The sequence below is a fragment of the Triturus cristatus genome, chromosome 6 (assembly GCF_964204655.1).
Source record: "Triturus cristatus chromosome 6, aTriCri1.1, whole genome shotgun sequence".
NCBI lineage: Eukaryota > Metazoa > Chordata > Amphibia > Caudata > Salamandridae > Triturus > Triturus cristatus.
Genome location: NC_140589.1, coordinates 657,459,217 through 657,477,309, shown reverse-complemented (window position 1 = coordinate 657,477,309; position 18,093 = coordinate 657,459,217).

The following is an 18,093-nucleotide window of genomic DNA, read 5'->3' as shown; positions in this document are numbered from 1 at the left end:
AATGGTGAGGCAAGCAAATGCCAACTTTCTAAAAGTGGCATTTGCAAACGCAGAATATTAAAATAAACCTTGCTAAAAGATGTACCTTATTATTCTGAGTTCAGGCATACTAAACTCGATTTTCTACCATGTTCCCTGGGCCTGCTAGGATCATAGGATGTAACAATCTTAACAGCCCATTGTGGCCTATGAGAACAGGGTAGCCTTAGAATAGTGAAAAACGAAAATGGCTGTAATTCACCATTAGGACATGCCACACACACTAGGGCTTGTCCTACCTTATGCTACAATGCACCCGGCCCTTGAGCCTACCATAGGGGTGACTAATATGAAGTTAAGGGAAGGTTTAGGGACTGGCAAGTGTGTGCACTTGTCCATTCAGCATGTCAGTACCAGACTGCACGCAGGTTCTGCAATGGTAGACCTTAGGCATATTTTTACCAGGCCGCGTCTGTGGGTGGCACAACCAGTGCTGCAAGCCCACCAGCTGCATTTGTATTTACAAGCCCTGGGCACTCCTGGTGCACTTTACTGGGGTCTGATAGTAAACCAAATAATGCCAATCATGGAATCAAACCAACATATACATTTACAATGGGGAGAGCATATGCACTTTAGCACTGAACAGCAGTGGTAAAGTGCCCAGAGTCATAAAACAGCCAACAACAGGTCAGAAAAAATGCAGGAGGAAGGCAAAAAGTTTAGGGATGACCCTGCAAAAAGGGCCAAGTCCAACACTACCCCCTTCCAGCCAAAACGCAGGGCAGACCAATCACCACCGTGATGGTCTTCCCTGCTTGGGGCGATAGAACAAGGACCTGGCCCGCAACTGCAGGGGCAGACTCCAGTTCTACGCCAATCTGAACCTAATCGAATCCCTCTGTCCATACTCTCAGGGCCCACCAAGTCAATCCATGGGGAACCCTTCTCCTCACCTGTGGACACCACCTGTGCAGCACCTAACCTTAACTGGCTCACAGGTGCGTCCCAACAGACAGCAAAATGCCACAGTGGCTACTGACAGTAGTCCGGGATGAGACCCCGGCCTTATGCCTCTCAGGGCTCTCAAACCTCTGTGGCGCCAGGGAGCGGGGGGCAGTAGCCCCAGGTGCTTGGCAACCTTTGTCCATTCTCCCTCCTGTCAGGTCAGGTATGACATCCTGGCACTGACCCACCAGCCCCAGGCCTGTACCTGGCGGCTGGACCAAAGACTGGGGTGGCTTCTCTCACACCCGGTCCTCCTCCTCGGGGCTCTGTACCCTCCGACCCGGAGTGCTACCCCCTTCCAGAATTGCCAGGGCACCTGTGGCAGGTGTCCTGCGCAATTCGGCCACCAGTTCAGGGGTTCTATCCTGCAACTGGGCGTCCAGGTCAGGAGGGACACCCTGAACCTGGCCCTCCAACCTAGGGTCTAAACCCTTCAGTTGAGCCAGGGTCAGAGGCGAGGACTCCCTCCCTCTGCACCCCCTTCCAGATGGCTGTACCCTCCCACCTGGAGTGGTAACCCTAGAAGCAACATGGGTCAGGACACAGATTACAGTTGTCCCACCCTCCAGGTCAGATAACGCCTGGACCTGACTTCCCAACCCTGGGACCAACCCATGCGGTTGAACGCTCGCCTGGTGCACCAGGACTTCCCGGGGAGCACGCATGCCCCCCCGAGGGTGACACATAACTCATGTGTCGTGTGACAGTCTGCCTGGAGCAGGTCTCCCGACCTCTGTCCATCTGACAGTGCACGAAGATCCCCCAGGACAGAAGTGGTGTCACCATGGTCATTCACTGGTGACGCAGCCCCTCTGGCTGGCCCCTGACCCACTGGTTCTTCCTCTGGGAACTCTTTCCCCCTCTCACCCCTCAATCTGGACTTCTACACCCTCCGAACTGGAGCGCTACTGCCAGACACCAGAACTGAGGGAGGCCTGCTTACAGACACTCCCCATTCACCAGACACTAGGGGATCCCGCACAACGGGCAGCCCCTCAGGACAGACTAGGCTCCCCACCTGGTGTTCCCTTAAAGAACCATCCAAGCTCTGAGACTGAGGTTGGGCACTACCGGGACGTAACCCGTTCTCACTCTTTCCCCTTAAAGACAGGACGTGAGGCCCTAAACCCCTCTCACTACTACAGGACCTAGTTGGGCTACTCTGAGCCACTTCCACCACACTGGGTTTGAATATACCTGAACCACTCCTCTTGGGATCACTCCCCAATGCCATTCCAGACCCTCTGGACTCCACCAAAAGGTCTGCCTCCAATGTAAGCTCCCTGCGGTCAGAGAACTCACTCTCCCACAGATGTTGGCATAGCTCGGAAAACAGGGACTTACAATATGCTCTCCCACAATTGGATCACACAGCCCCCTAGCAGGGTTAACCAAACTATCCTTCACCTCACCATCCAGTGCCTCACACACGTACTCCACACCACTCTCCTGAGACTGGCAAGACAGTATCTGACTGTCTCTGTCATACAACCCACACTCTTCTGGGTGGTCTTCACACTCACATACCAGGACTTCAATTTTGGGGGAACCCCTCTCCCAGCACCTCTCATCTAGAGTCAGTAGAGTGTCCCTCCCACCACTAGAACCATGAACCCCTGCGCCAGTTACCCTATTCCTCTCAGGGACACTGCGCACTACTGGAGCTACCTCATGTCCTTGAACCTCCCGGTGTATGTTAACCCCCTCCTTCAAGTCAGGTGCCATGTCTCTGGGTGTGTGTACTACTCTCTCAGCACTAGGAAATTCAATATTGCTGCCACCATCTGAGCTGGATTCCTCCTCCCACTTAGCAGAGCTCAATCTCTGAGCTACACACATTTCTTGTTGCTGGACTGAGACACTCATGGTCTCAAGCCTCTCGATCTCTAAGTTAAGCTTCCTCATTATCAAGTCATGCTCCATTTGCATTTTCTTTTCTTCCAAAACCAGCTTTTTGCTTTCCAGCTCCAGTTGCCCATTTAGTTTAGCCATCTCTATCTCATGAGCTCTGGTTTCCTTCCTGTCGGCCAACTCCTCTGGCGACGGGCCTCTGCCCAAGCTAGCGATGCTCTCTGCCCGCTCAATTTCCTCCACCTCATCAGAGTCTTTTCTGGACTCCATCCAGGCCCTCAGCGCCTTGTAAAGATCTACTTTGAGCTTACATCCAACAGTGGGGACTTTGAATTTTCTGCAGAAGCCCTTCAGCTGGGCCTTGGTGTAGCTCTCTAATCTCTCTTCTTCCCATTCCACATATTCATTTTCAGAGATGAGGGATGCTGCCCTTTCCACAACAACTGAACCAGGCATGATTTCTTTAACAACTGGCGATTTCCAGAAAAAATGTGAATTAGAAGTAAGTGGTTGCGCTATTGGCCTGCCTTCACTATGTGGCGTTCACCGATCACTGTGTATATATCACAAACGCAAATTCGTAATCCCACCGGTGCCACCAATGTTAGAATCCGGATTCTCTGGTCGGCACAGGTAGGTACCTGGGACAAGCAGAGAGTCCTTCTTCCAGTCAGGGTAAGGGGGCGGCACACTCTAACAATAACCCCTGCTCACCCTCTAGGTAGCTTGGCACGAGCAGACAAGGCCTCTCCCAGAGCGTTTAGGTTAAGCATTGGTGAACACACACACAGTAACTCAGTGACAACCCCACAAATGGACTCCACACTAGCATATATAAAAAATAATACTTTATATATATAGTTTAGGATTAGCACAAGACCAGATAACGTTTAAACGGCCCACAATACTTATTAGACAAATAGTTCTTGGTTTTAGCATAGTTTTAAAGTTCTGTGCGCTTCGTTCCTTTCCGTACGCTTCGTACGCGGTAAAATCTGCTTGGGAACGGGTCTCACACGCACTGTAGGCGCTTCGTGATGAAGCGTACACCCTACGGTGCGAACAGGCACAGTACCTTTATCTTTTGGTGAGTTCGTCACGGATGCTACGCTGACATCAAGCACGGTGTACGGTGCGTTGTCCTCCTGGTGCGATGCGTACTACGGTACGTTAGACCTTGGGCGTGCAGGGATTCAGGGGACGGTGCATAGGTACGGTGCTTTCAATGTTCGTCGCGGCGTTCGCGCCGTAACGGGAGTTCGACAATCTTGAGTTGAAATGCTGGACACAAGCGAACAGTTCGCTCTGTTCAGGGTAGACGTACGTGACTACCGGACGCACCGCAGCCTTACCAAAGCAGGGGAAAGGAGCGTACGCTGGGCAGTACGGTTCGAAGGGGATAGAAGCAAGTACGGTCCACAGTCCTTCCGTTACGGTGCGAGCTACGTCTCGTAGGGGCCTGTTAGTCGCGTTGCTCAGGCCGGACGACACCTTCCTTTGCGGTGCGAGCTACGGCTCGTAGAGGGGCCTCAGACGCTTTGTTCGGGCCGGACAGCGGGATACCAGCTTGCAGGGGGTACGCTGCGATCAGCGAGACGTGCGCAGCAGTTCGAGTCGAAGATGCGGGGAAAACAGTCCGTTTTCCAAGGCGATCTCACGACGGTGAAGTCCACTGGTCCTGGGACTTCGTTCAGGGGACAAGCTCACTCACAAGCCCTTGGAGATCTCTCAGCACAAGTCAAATAAAAGTTTCTTGAGTCTTTACTTCCTCTTCTTCAGCAGCAAGGCAACCACTGCAGGCCAATCCCCCAGGTCAGGGACAGTACTCCTCCATGCAGCTTTTCCAGTTCCTTCAGGTCGGACAGAGGTTTCTTCTTGGCAGGACAGGATCTAGTTTCTTAGGAGCAGGGCTCCTACATTTATACCACAAATCCTTTGTTCTCCCAGGCCAGGGGGGCCCTTGCCTAGTTCAGTCCAGTTCTTGAGCACTTTGTTGATGCGATGCAGGCTTCTTCTTTCAGGGTGCTGGGCAGAGCCATCAGATGCTCTACAGGGGGCGGAGCCAGCATTGTGGTGGCAGAGCACAACCCTATTCAGAGTCCAGGTGTACTCCTCCCACCCATCTAAATGTCAATCTTTCTATTCACCACCAGGCTACCTAGCCCTGCCCATCTGGGTTTCCCCAGCCCTGTCACTCACACAAGCCAGACAGCAGATACACATCACGCAGAGGCGGGCTGAAATGGTGAGGCAAGCAAATGCCAACTTTCTAAAAGTGGCATTTGCAAACGCAGAATATTAAAATAAACCTTGCTAAAAGATGTACCTTATTATTCTGAGTTCAGGCATACTAAACTCGATTTTCTACCATGTTCCCTGGGCCTGCTAGGATCATAGGATGTAACAATCTTAACAGCCCATTGTGGCCTATGAGAACAGGGTAGCCTTAGAATAGTGAAAAACGAAAATGGCTGTAATTCACCATTAGGACATGCCACACACACTAGTGCTTGTCCTACCTTATGCTACAATGCACCCAGCCCTTGAGCCTACCATAGGGGTGACTAATATGAAGTTAAGGGAAGGTTTAGGGACTGGCAAGTGTGTGCACTTGTCCATTCAGCATGTCAGTACCAGACTGCACGCAGGTTCTGCAATGGTAGACCTTAGGCATATTTTTACCAGGCCGCGTCTGTGGGTGGCACAACCAGTGCTGCAAGCCCACCAGCTGCATTTGTATTTACAAGCCCTGGGCACTCCTGGTGCACTTTACTGGGGTTTGATAGTAAACCAAATAAGCCAATCATGGAATCCAACCAACATATACATTTACAATGGGGAGAGCATATGCACTTTAGCACTGAACAGCAGTGGTAAAGTGCCCAGAGTCATAAAACAGCCAACAACAGGTAAGAAAAATGCAGGAGGAAGACAAAAAGTTTAGGGATGACCCTACAAAAAGGGCCAAGTCCAACATCTAGTATCAGCAGTTACAAGATCTGTTGGACTTGGCCCTTCTGGCGGGTTCACCCCCAAAACTTTTTGCAATTATCCTAGCTTTTTCCCTATGGAGTGTTAGTGGTTTTAGACCCCTAGGCACTTTAGCACGGGGTCCCCGTGTAAAGTGCGTGCGCTCTGTGTTACAGTGAGTGAGACTGACCTGCCCTCCCATAGGAATGCATGGGGGATATGTGTGTCCATGGTAGTTCCTGAGGAGTGGGGAGTGCAGGGTCGAGTTTGGTATGTGCGAACTCGTGAGATTGAATGCTGCGCAATGATGTGTGCGGCGTTACTGTGTCTAGTGTAGAAGTGCCACTTCTAGAAGCTGGCATGTCTGTGTTATAAATGTGAAGTGACTGTCTGGCTTGTGATTGGCTGGTGTGCCTGGCTCCAGGAGTCAGGATGGGTCTGCCCGGTGGTGAATGGAGAGATCTGCATGCTGATGGCAGGGAGAAGTACACCTGGGACCTGAATAGGGCTGGGCCTTCCCTAAACAATGCTGGCTCCGCCCCATGTGGTGCGACTGTCCAGTGAATGGGGAGAGGGGCTAAGCACAACGGAGTGCTCCAAAACCAGTTGCATCTGGTTTTTCCTTAACCCTGCAGCCTGAGACAAAGGAAACCTGTGTATAAAAAGGGGCTGTGACCCCATGTAAAGTGTTCTCTGCTGCTCTGATCCTGACGCTGGGGGCTGCTGCTGCTGGACTCCAGGAGGAACCGCCACAAGGGACTGCCTCCCTGCTGGAGCGCTCTGTGTGCTGGCCTGCCTGAGCCAGCCTTGTGCCCCTCTGAACTTGGCCTCTACTTTGAAAGGGCGCTTTGCTCTTTATTTCTGAGAAGAGCCCGCCATTTTTTACCCTGGACCTGTGACTTCCTGCAGCGCTGAACTGCTCATGAGGGACAGGGAATCCCCGGTGTAGAGGATTCCCCCGCCATTGCTATTCATTTGTCACCCCGAGTGGGAAGGGTATGCTCAGACGTGAGTCCCTTGCTCTCCATGCCACTGGAATCAAGCTATCCTGGCTGACGAGGGCTGAAAGCCCGAAACCGGTCCTAGGATGCTTGTTTCCAGTCCAGGGAGGACCTGGCTTGGCAGTTCGGGCTGGACTGTTCCCATGGGGCACAGGGTCAAGACTGATTTGCATATGGCTGGGCTCAAACTGGAATGGCATGGTGAGCAAAAAAACGATGGATTTAGGCCCAGATCTCTGTACTGGGGTGAATGTATGACATTGTTCTGCATTCTGTCCATCAATTGTTGTTTTTGCATTTGTCACCCCGAGTGGGAAGGGTATGCTCAGACGTGAGTCCCTTGCTCTCCATGCCACTGGAATCAAGCTATCCTGGCTGACGAGGGCTGAAAGCCCGAAACCGGTCCTAGGATGCTTGTTTCCAGTCCAGGGAGGACCTGGCTTGGCAGTTCGGGCTGGACTGTTCCCATGGGGCACAGGGTCAAGACTGATTTGCATATGGCTGGGCTCAAACTGGAATGGCATGGTGAGCAAAAAAACGATGGATTTAGGCCCAGATCTCTGTACTGGGGTGAATGTATGACATTGTTCTGCATTCTGTCCATCAATTGTTGTTTTTGCATTTGTCACCCCGAGTGGGAAGGGTATGCTCAGACGTGAGTCCCTTGCTCTCCATGCCACTGTAATCAAGCTATCCTGGCTGACGAGGGCTGAAAGCCCGAAACCGGTCCTAGGATGCTTGTTTCCAGTCCAGGGAGGACCTGGCTTGGCAGTTCGGGCTGGACTGTTCCCATGGGGCACAGGGTCAAGACTGATTTGCATATGGCTGGGCTCAAACTGGAATGGCATGGTGAGCAAAAAAACGATGGATTTAGGCCCAGATCTCTGTACTGGGGTGAATGTATGACATTGTTCTGCATTCTGTCCATCAATTGTTGTTTTTGCATTTGTCACCCCGAGTGGGAAGGGTATGCTCAGACGTGAGTCCCTTGCTCTCCATGCCACTGGAATCAAGCTATCCTGGCTGACGAGGGCTGAAAGCCTGAAACCGGTCCTAGGATGCTTGTTTCCAGTCCAAGGGTATGCTCAGACGTGAGTCCCTTGCTCTCCATGCCACTGGAATCAAGCTATCCTGGCTGACGAAGGCTGAAAGCCCGAAACCGGTCCTAGGATGCTTGTTTCCAGTCCAGGGAGGACCTGGCTTGGCAGTTCGGGCTGGACTGTTCCCATGGGGCACAGGGTCAAGACTGATTTGCATATGGCTGGGCTCAAACTGGAATGGCATGGTGAGCAAAAAAACGATGGATTTAGGCCCAGATCTCTGTACTGGGGTGAATGTATGACATTGTTCTGCATTCTGTCCATCAATTGTTGTTTTTGCATTTGTCACCCCGAGTGGGAAGGGTATGCTCAGACGTGAGTCCCTTGCTCTCCATGCCACTGGAATCAAGCTATCCTGGCTGACGAGGGCTGAAAGCCCGAAACCGGTCCTAGGATGCTTGTTTCCAGTCCAGGGAGGACCTGGCTTGGCAGTTCGGGCTGGACTGTTCCCATGGGGCACAGGGTCAAGACTGATTTGCATATGGCTGGGCTCAAACTGGAATGGCATGGTGAGCAAAAAAACGATGGATTTAGGCCCAGATCTCTGTACTGGGGTGAATGTATGACATTGTTCTGCATTCTGTCCATCAATTGTTGTTTTTGCAATTGCTATTCATCAAGCAGGTGCCCTTCCTGCATCTGTGTGCTGGAGAAAGAGTTTTTGCCACATTTCTGATCATGCCACAAGCGGGTGCCCACCCAGCGTTATGACTCCCCCTTTTTAATTAAGTCCTACAAGCGGGAGCCCACCCCGTGTTTATGCGCTTTTAATGGGAGCCTACCCCGCTACTGAATTTATTTTATAGAAAGCGGGAGCCTACCCCGGAATTTACGGATACCCTCGAAGCGGGTGCCCACCCCGCATTGCTGCCTTCCCAGTAAAGAACCACCGCCGCAGCCCGAGATCCAAATAGACTGCCGCATCGGAGCGGCCAACAGGAAGTCAGGCGGGACTGCCCGGGACTGCCTGGTTGGGGGCGGGCCACCCGGAAGCTGTGCGGGCCGCCCAATCACAGCGCGTCCTAGGAGAAGGTCCCGGAAGTGCTGCATGCCCAAGCGGGGCTCTCTTGAGGAGGAGAGAGCCCCGCCGCCACCGGAGACGTTGGAGCAGCGCGTGCTCCATGCCAGCCGCCCCCACCGCCTGAAGTGAAGCCTGGAGGCAGCCTGTTGGTGTGCGGGGCTCCCGTAGCCACAAGGAGAGCCCCGCAGGTCTGGCACATGTCCTGGTTGCGGCGTGCAGGAAACCTACTGCAGCGCGACCAGCAGGAGGCTGCCCCGACAGAGCCCCGGTAAGTAGGGCTTCAGATGGGCCGAGTGTAGAGTGCCCCACTGCTGAGTGAGCCGCTCCAACGTGGGGGATGATTTTATTCTAAGGACCCCAGAGCGGTGCCCCCCTGGTGCCTGGGCTCATTTGACTTGGGGGCATTTCTCTTGGAGGGCCGTTAGCCCAGTGGTGCCGGTGCTCGTATGTCCTTTGGGTGCATTTTCAGTTAGAGCCCCAGAGTGGAGCCCAGAGGCACTGTAGTGCCAGAGCTTGTTCGCTGGCCATCTTCCCCAGCTGCCCTGCAAGAACGCAGGCAGCTGCAACGTTTAAGGGAACCTTTATTTTGTTAGATTCCCAGTGGGGGACAGTGACTGCCCGTGCCCATACTGTTGATCCTACGGCTGCCCAGCAAGTAGTGGGCAGCTGCCACGTTTAGGCTGTGCCTTTGCGCATTTTTGCTTGGTTGCTTTTCCAACCCGCCCTGACATTCTGGACGAAGGGCGTTTGAGCCCCTGAGAGGCCAAGTTGGCCTGGGGACAGTTTTTCTGTGTTGTGCCCTCACCTAGGGTATATGGTTATTGCTACATGTGTACTTATGCGTAACGTGCATTGCTTTTATGCGTCTTCCTATTCCTAAATGTGTCTATGCTTGGCAGATTGTTTTCCTAGTATAAGTTATGCTAGTGAGGTCAGGGTTCCCTGTGTGATATATGTCTAAGGTGTTTAGGATTGCGTAGGGTGTACTTACCTTTTACCAGTAGGTACTGGTTGTGCTCTACAGTTATAATTTGTGTTACAGTTGGTATATGTTTCACATATACAATTAGTGATTTGTGCTAATTCTGACAGTGGTCCTTGCGGCCCTGTCCTGTGTAAATAGTCCCCTGTAAATTCTGCCCAGTGTAAATTGTGTGAATATTATCTCATGGGTTTTGGTATAATACAAAGGCTATTTTTATATATAACCTTGTGTGGAGTTCTTTTTGTGGTGGGCCTTGGGTGCTGTTGCTGTGTGCACGCGCAAACGCTCTCCACATTGCCTCCGGGATAAGCCTGACTGCTCGTGCCAAGCTACCAAGGGGGTGAGCAGGGTTTATCTTTGGCATGTAACTCCACAGCCCTGACTTAGAGTGGTGGTTTCTGCCTGGCTTTGGCGCAAGCCTTAGCCAACCAGATATCCCATTTCTAACAAGATGCAAAAGTAAGATTGATGATGACATCTTGGCAGCTATTGCTGCGACAGAAAAGGGTGATAATTACCCTTGGGGTTTCCCTTCTAAATACTCTTAACATTTAAGTCCTGATAAAGTTCCCAGGGTCGGACTGATTTGCAAATGGCCATGTCTGAACTGGGGTGGCAGAGTGGGCTAAAGAACGGTGATGGATCAAACCCAGATCTGTTGACTGGGTGTGAGTGTTTGATTGGTTCTGATGCTCCGTCCATCACCACCCCCTTTTGTACCGCTTTGTTCACCATAAGTTGGCAGGGTATGCTCAGACGTGAGTCCCTTGCTCACTTTGCCACTTCATTCAAGCAGGCCTGGCTGTAGACGGCTGAAATGCCAGAAACCGGTCCTAGGAAGCTTGTTTCCGGTCCAGGGAAGGCATGGCTTGGCAGTTTGGGCTGGACTGTTCCCATGAGGCACAGGGTCGGACTGATTTGCATATGGCCATGTCTGAACTGGGGTGGCAGAGTGGGCTAAACAACGGTGATGGATCAAACCCAGATCTGTTGACTGGGTGTGAGTGTTTGATTGGTTCTGATGGTCCGTCCATCACCACCCCCTTTTGTACCGCTTTGTTCGCCATAAGTTGGCAGGGTAGGCTCAAACGTGAGTCCCTTGCTCACTTTGCCACTGGATTCAAACAAGCCTGGCTGAAGACAGCTGAAATGCCAGAAACCATTCCTAGGAAGCTTGTTTCCGGTCCAGGGAAGGCATGGCTTGGCAGTTCGGGCTGGACTGTTCCCATGAGGCACAGGGTCGGGCTGATTTGCATATGGCCATGTCTGAACTGGGGTGGCAGAGTGGGCTAAAGAACGGTGATGGATCAAACCCAGATCTGTTGACTGGGTGTGAGTGTTTGATTGGTTCTAATGCTCCGTCCATCACCATCCCCTTTTGTAGCGCTTTGTTCGCCATAAGTTGGCAGGGTATGCTCAGACGTGAGTCCCTTGCTCACTTTACCACTGGATTCAAGCAAGCCTGGCTGAAGACGGCTGAAATGCCAGCAACTGGTCCTAGGAAGCTTGTTTCCGGTCCAGGGAAGGCATGGCTTGGCAGTTCGGGCTGGACTGTTCCCATGAGGCACAGGGTCGGACTGATTTGCATATGGCCATGTCTTAACTGGGGTGGCAGGGTGGGCTAAAGAACGGTGATGGATCAAACCCAGATCTGTTGACTGGGTGTGAGTGTTTGATTGGTTATGATTAAGGCTCCCGGTTTTCCGTTTAAACAGGTTTTTACTTATAAATGCAGACGGAAATCTTTTTTTCCTTTGTCTACATTTATAAATATAAACGGAAAAATACTAACAAACAAGATTTCGACAAAGTGCTTTAGCCAAAGATTGTCTAATCTGGTGCACAGAGGAATGAAGCTGCACTCCGAGTGTGCCACGTCTCGTAGTCTGAGAGTGCTTCACTTCATTTCGGTGAGCTGGGGCAGCGTTTCACTCCAGGGTTGCCTAATCTGATGCAAAGAGAAATGCGGCTGCCATCTGCACATGAAAGGCACCCTACTAAGAGAGCGTACTCTTAGTACCGCTTTTGAAGCTCTTCTTTAACAGCTCATTCATCAGGGCCCCGGGGGAGGTGGAGGGAGCCTGGGGTAGTCGTCCCCATCCGGCATGCTCACCCCTTGTCACTCCTGGATGTGTGCTGGGTCTCGAGGTCTGAGTGCTTCACTTTATTCAGGTGAGCTGTGCAGTGATGGAGCCTGTTTCTCCTGCCTTCCCCCGTTGAATGTGCATTACTTTACCTTGGTCGGTGCTTTCAGCAGCCCTTGTCTTTAGGTTTGCTCCAGGGGGGAAGGGGGAGGGAATGGGGAGGGCGAGCAGTGCATTGCTTTATTGTGTGCGCAATTTCCCCGCCCTTTTGTTGCAGGGCGAAACACTTTCGGCCAGTTAATCAAAGTACTTTCATTGAGTAATCTCGGATGCTGCATCCGAAAACCATCATGTGATTCTGGGCATATCACTTAATTTCCACATGCTTGTAAACAATGCATAGTAACAGGTAAATTGAACTGGTGCTAGGGTAAAGCACTCAAGACCTCAGGGCCCACTTCCATTGTACTTTGTGTATGCTCCGAAAAAGAATGTTTCCGATTTTAAAACAAAGCATTTCACACACTCCTCCCCTCAAAAATATGAACAGTCACCTTGCGTTTTAGCAAGGTATAAATAGTGTACACTGGAAAATTATCTCCTCCCTTTAAATCAAAATAGAAGAAAAATCCACCAAAAGAATTCCTATGTAGTTTTAATTAATCCCAGTTAAATTATTCTGCAATGAGGAAAAAGAAGAAGGGGCTGCTTCCTCAAAGACACAGCTTGACATTTGACCTCTGTCTTTGAATGCACAGCAAATGTACCAAGATAAGAACGGGACTTAAAGGCCTGTTTACAATAAGCTAGTTCTATCCTCCCCTCTGGTCCCTAGAGGCCCCACAGTAATGGTTTCCTAATGCAAGTTACTCAAGGTCTGTTTAGGCCTATGTTCTCTCGAAATGATTTTTGCGAAGTTCTTGGGTGAATATATTGTGTTTACTTAATTAGAGGTATATATATAAATACATATAAACCTATAACAACTGAGTGCAAGTGTGCAGTCTCTATTTAAATACATGTGAAAAAATACTAGCTGCAGCATCTTCTTTTGTTTGCGACAAAAATAAATGTGGATAAATACAGATAAAAAGACCCAAAAATAAATATGGATAAATACAGACGGAAATGTTAAAAAAATAAATACCATAAAACCGGGAGCCCTAGTTATGATGCTCCGTCCATCACCACCCCCTTTTGTACCACTTTGTTCGCCATAAGTTGGCAGGGTATGCTCAGACGTGAGTCCCTTGCTCACTTTGCCACTGGATACAAGCAAGCCTGGCTGAAGACGGCTGAAATGCCAGAAACCGGTCATAGGAAGCTTGTTTCCGGTCCAGGGAAGGCATGGCTTGGCAGTTCGGGCTGGACTGTTCGCATGAGGCACAGGGTCGGACTGATTTGCATATGGTCATGTCTGAACTGGGGTGGCAGAGTGGGCTAAAGAACGGTGATGGGTCAAACCCAGATCTGTTGACTGGGTGTGAGTGTTTGATTGGTTCTGATGCTCCGTCCATCACCACCCCCTTTTTTACCACTTTGTTCGCCATAAGTTGGCAGGGTATGCTCAGACATGAGTCCCTTGCTCACTTTGCCACTGGATTCAAGCAAGCCTGGCTGAAGACGGCTGAAATGCTAGAAACCGGTCCTAGGAAGCTTGTTTCCGGTCGAGGGAAGGCATGGCTTGGCAGTTCGGGCTGGACTGTTCCCATGAGGCACAGGGTCGGACTGATTTGCATATGGCCATGTCTGAACTGGGGTGGCAGAGTGGGCTAAAGAATGGTGATGGTTCAAACCCAGATTTGTTGACTGGGTGTGAGTGTTTGATTGGTTCTGATGCTCCGTCCATCACCACCCCCTTTTGTACCACTTTGTTCGCCATAAGTTGGCAGGGTATGCTCAGACATGAGTCCCTTGCTCACTTTGCCACTGGATTCAAGCAAGCCTGGCTGAAGACGGCTGAAATGCCAGAAACCGGTCCTAGGAAGCTTGTTTCCGGTCCAGGGAAGGCATGGCTTGGCAGTTCGGGCTGGACTGTTCCCATGAGGCACAGGGTCGGACTGATTTGCATATGGCCATGTATGAACTGGGGTGGCAGAGTGTGCTAAAGAACGGTGATGGATCAGAACCAGATCTGTTGACTGGGTGTGAGTGTTTGATTGGTTCTGATGCTCCGTCCATCACCACCCCTTTTTTACCGCTTTGTTCGCCATAAGTTGGCAGGGTATGCTCAGACGTGAGTCCCTTGCTCACTTTGCCACTGGATTCAAGCAAGCCTGGCTGAAGACGGCTGAAATGCCAGAAACCGGTCCTAGGAAGATTGTTTCCGGTCCAGGGAAGGCATGGCTTGGCAGTTCGGGCTGGACTGTTCCCATGAGGCACAGGGTCGGACTGATTTGCATATGGCCATGTCTGAACTGGGGTGGCAGAGTGGGCTAAAGAACGGTGATGGTTCAAACCCAGATCTGTTGGCTGGGGAATGAGTTTTTGATTGGTTCTGATGCTCCGTCCATCACCACCCCCTTTTGTACCGCTTTGCTCGCCATAAGTTGGCAGGGTATGCTCAGACGTGAGTCCCTTGCTCACTTTGCCACTGGATTCAAGCAAGCCTAGCTGAAGACGGCTGAAATGCCAGAAACCGGTCCTAGGAAGCTTGTTTCCGGTCCAGGGAAGGCATGGCTTGGCAGTTTGGGCTGGACTGTTCCCATGAGGCACAGGGTTGGACTGATTTGCATATGGCCATGTCTGAACTGGAGTGGCAGAGTGGGCTAAAGAACGGTGATGGATCAAACCCAGATCTGTTGACTGGGTGTGAGTGTTTGATTGATTCAGATACTCCGTCCATCACCACCCCCTTTTGTACCGCTTTGTTCGCCATAAGTTGGCAGGGTATGCTCAGACGTGAGTCCCTTGCTCACTTTGCCACTGGATTCAAGCAAGCCTGGCTGAAAAAGGCTGAAATGCCAGAAACCGGTCCCAGGAAGATTGTTTCCGGTCCAGGGAAGGCATGGCTTGGCAGTTCGGGCTGGCCTGTTCCCATGAGGCACAGGGTCGGACTGATTTGCATATGGCCATGTCTGAACTGGGGTGGCAGAGTGGGCTAAAGAACGGTGATGGATCAAACCCAGATCTGTTGACTGGGTGTGAGTGCTTGATTGGTTCTGATACTCCGTCCATCACCACCCCCTTTTGTACCGCTTTGTTCGCCATAAGTTGGCAGGGTATGCTCAGACGTGAGTCCCTTGCTCACTTTGCCACTGGATTGAAGCAAGCCTGGCTGAAGATGGCTGAAATGCCTGAAACTGGTCCTAGGAAGCTTGTTTCCGGTCCAGGGAAGGCATGGCTTGGCAGTTCGGGCTGGACTGTTCCCATGAGGCACAGGGTCGGACTGATTTGCATATGGCCATGTCTGAACTGGGGTGGCAGAGTGGGCTAAAGAACGGTGATGGATCAAACCCAGATCTGTTGACTGGGTGTGAGTGTTTGATTGGTTCTGATGCTCCGTCCATCACCACCCCCTTTTGTACCGCTTTGTTCACCATAAGTTGGCAGGGTATGCTCAAGCGTGAGTCCCTTGCTCACTTTGATACTGGAATCAAGCAAGCCTGGCTGAATATGGCTGAAATGCCAGAAACCGGTCCTAGGAAGCTTCTTTCCGGTCCAGGGAAGGCATGGCTTGGCAGTTCGGGCTGGACTGTTCCCATGAGGCACAGGGTTGGACTGATTTGCATATGGCCATGTCTGAACTGGGGTGGCAGAGTGGGCTAAAGAACGGTGATGGATCAAACCCAGATCTGTTGACTGGGTGTGAGTGTTTTATTGGTTCTGATGCTCCGTCCATCACCACCCCCTTTTGTATCGGAAAGTTTCCTATGTGAGCATTAATGACGTTGGTGACAGATTGATTCTCAACGTGGACTGCAGACTCTCTTTGATAACAGCAGATCACGAAGGTATGGCTTCTGCCTATGCCGGCGTTTCGGCGACTGTTACTATCTTACAACAACGTTACTGATGGTGCAGATTGTATAAACAGACTCATGCTTATGTTCTTAATTGTGACATCTGCCAGCAGATTAAGCCTTCGACTGCTGCACGTCCACCTCAAACACAGTTGTACATATCTAATAAACTACTTGGGTGTGTTTATTTAGATCACTTCGGTCCTTTCTCCTCTGATACTGCGTATAAGTACATTTTAGTTGCAGCGGAATCGTGCACACGTTTTCTATGTGTCTGGCCACAACGGAGTGCTGATGCTCAAACTGTCATCAGGGATTTGCGTGTCTTTGTGGAAATCTTTGCATGTGGTACCCTTCATTCTGACCAAGGTCCAGCGTTCGCCTCAAAGGCGTACAAAGATGCCGTGAGATCTTTGGAGGTCCAAGTCAAATTTTCGTCTCCATACCGGCCTGAGGGCAATAGTGTTGTGGGGCGAATGAACCGTGACTTAAAGCAATCCCTGACAGCTAGGGTTTTAGGTACTGGCAGGAACTGGTTGGCCCATTTGTATAGCGTTCAACGTGCTCTTAATAATCTCCCTAGAAGGTCTCTGGGTGGGCGGACCCCATACGAAATGCTCTTTGGCATAAAGATGTTTGTACCGGACCTTGATGGTCTAGACATGGCGGTGGCGGCCGCATCCTTTGACGTAGATGATCACTCTGCTGTATTACAGAATCTACAAGAGACCAGAGACAGTCTTGCAAAGGAACACTTGCCCTCCACAACTGATGCTGTGCTTCAGATTCCGGTAGTTGGCTGGCTACCTCAAATTGGTGACCTGGTCCGTGAGAAGGTGGAGAACAAGAAGGAATTTGGCCCCTCTTATTGTGCTCCAGTACCAGTGCTTGGCGTGCAGGGTACAAGAACAGTCCTTTTACCTCCACTTCCTGGTCGCAAGGATAATAGGTACATCTCCATTGACAATGTCAAACTACAACGAGTGGCCGATTCTTCTTAGTATGACTCCAGCAGTCTCTTGTCCAGCAATGCTAGGAAATTCTGTTTTGGCTCCGGCAACTACCAACAGGACTGACATTGCCAACAAGATGCATACAGTCACTAATCCTTTATTGCCTCCACCGGCTGGTCGTCCGGTTGAAGATACTGAGTATACTTATCCCACAGATGTGTTGTTGCCTAGTTTACATTCAAGTGCAGTTGACCAGTCACGTTTTTCATTTGACACTAGCTCTATGACTTCCAATGCCCCATCAAAAATGTCTATTTTTGCTGCTTGGTTTAAAAGACATTTTGTAATTCCCCCTTAGACTTACATTTGGCTGGTGCTCATAACTATTTTTTTGTTTATGTCAATTGGATTTGTGGTCGTATTTTTTCATCTAGTAAATGGACACTATCTCACTGAAAGATCTACAATTAGATTAATTGATGGAACTTTGGCACCCCACTCCTCGTCACACATCATGAAGAGGGACCAGACTTTTGTGAATATTACTGCCTGGCCTGTGTTAGATGGTATTGTATGGGATGCTGTTAAATTTCAAATTCATGTTCCCACAGAATTGATTAATGTCCCCAATGTACTTTGTGTTTCTATGGGGGATGTTGTGTACCAAAACATTCGCTCTGATGATTGGGATGTCCAACCCGTTGAGCCTCTTTTTTCTGATTTGAAATATTATGCTGCTTTTGATGCTGAAGATTTATATTTAGACACAGAAATCTACGGAGAGTTGTTTTGCTACTAACACTATGGCAATCATTTCCTGCAGAAAGCAAATACATTTAGAAATGTTGTCAATCATACACAATGGGAACATTGTCCAGCACCAATTGAAGGCAGCTCCAAAACTCTCTTGAGCAAATTTACATATTTTACTGACTTCAGTGTATCTAAACCTGAAGCCTTTTATTTTAAGTTGGCTGCTGAGTCAGCTTCCAAAGTTAGACTGACCCACACTAAATTATTGTATTCCGAGTCCTTCATGGATGAATTAGCTATAGGGGGCTATGAGCTGTGGAAAGATACCATTGATCTTAAATCTATTTGGGGTTCTAAAGCATGGAAGGTACAAGGTACAGAAGCTCTGCATCGTGCTTGCCTTACCCAAACCACATTTTGTTTTTG